The sequence below is a fragment of the Solanum pennellii genome, chromosome 9 (assembly GCF_001406875.1).
Source record: "Solanum pennellii chromosome 9, SPENNV200".
Lineage (NCBI taxonomy): Eukaryota > Viridiplantae > Streptophyta > Magnoliopsida > Solanales > Solanaceae > Solanum > Solanum pennellii.
This window is the reverse complement of record NC_028645.1, coordinates 12,263,490-12,265,118: the sequence shown is the minus strand read 5'-3', so window position 1 is coordinate 12,265,118 and position 1,629 is coordinate 12,263,490.

Here is a 1,629-nt window from a genome sequence, read left to right as displayed (position 1 = left end):
TAACCCCGTATATAAAAAAGTAAAAATTTAAGGAATCCCATAGTGTAATTTAATAATTACACTCTGTCCCGACAAATTTAGTATTTACTAAAAATCCCTTAAAATTGTTGTGCCGTGATACTTTAGACTCTAGTGATACATGGTAAATGATACATGGTAATTTTAAACTGTTAAGAAAAAAATGGGGAAAAACGGTACATTTAATCTTGTTAACTAAAACAGCTCAATTTACGGTAACAGATCATTCAGCATTAAATCAGCACGTAATTGGATATTAATTTCAAATTTTTGAAAATCAAATATTATATCATCGACTAAACACTATACACACTGATTATATATGTATCATCAAGCACAGTTGATGACGCAGTTATTAAACTTAGTGAATGATACATTATAACAATTTTCAAAACCTCATGATACATAGAAAATATTATGATACACAACAAATTCATGTATCAATGCATCATCTAAAACACTATACACACTGATTCAAAATGTATCACACTTGATGGCGCATTTATTGAAATTAATCACTGTAGACACGTAATTTTGACCGAATTTAAGTTTAACATCAATTTTTAGAGCATAAATAATTTTATCAATCTAAATTAAATGTATTTTGATTTTTTTTTTATTATTATTTTCATTAAGTTTATTTAAAAGATATAAGAATAAACAACATAAATATAATTTTTATTATATAAGTTCATTTTGATTGTTAAAAAAAAAGGGATATATATATATATTACATATATTATTCAAATAAACTAATATTTCTTAATTATGTTTTTTTTTGTTTTAATTACCCATTTAGCTTTTATTTATTTATTTACTCAAAACAATTAATAATTATATAATTATCATTTATATATATATATATATATATATTTAATATTTAAAAAAAAAGGGAAATCACTCCCATTTTCCCCACTTCCCCACGACCATCACACCCCACATACACATTGCACACCTGCACATTAAAAAAGGCCAACATAAAAAAAAAAGATGACATCAGAGAAAGGTAAAAAAAAAAAGATGAGAAGGTAAAAAGAAAAAAAATATGTAAAAAATAGAATAAAAAAAATAAAAAAAATAAAATAACAAAAGAAGAAAAAAATGTAAAAAATAGAATAAAAAATAAAAATAATAATAATAACAAAAGAAAAAGTAAAAACAAAGAATATCTTATTTTATTCTACTTTGTTTGATTTAATTTATATGCATATATATATTTTAAATTAAAGGGCGTAGATTAATAAAATAAGGTAGTTTTAATATATTTAAATAAATCAAAGAATGAGGGTAAATACAGTTGTCTTAATAATACAATATTCATAAATTAGTTTAAGTCATAAATGTCCATAAAGCGACCGTGCTAGAACCACGGGACTCGAGGGATGCCTAATACCTTCCCCTTGGTCAACAGAATTCCTTACCCGAACTCGTTCGCAGACCAAACAAAGAGTCATTTCCTTTTGATTAGGGATTAAACAAAAAAGGTGACTTGGAACACCGTAACTCAATTTCAAGTGGCGACTCTGAAAAAATCAAAATAATCCCCTAATTAATTACGTCACTTAAAATGGAAAAACCCTTACGCCGCCGCGCGAAAAAGGGGTGTGACAA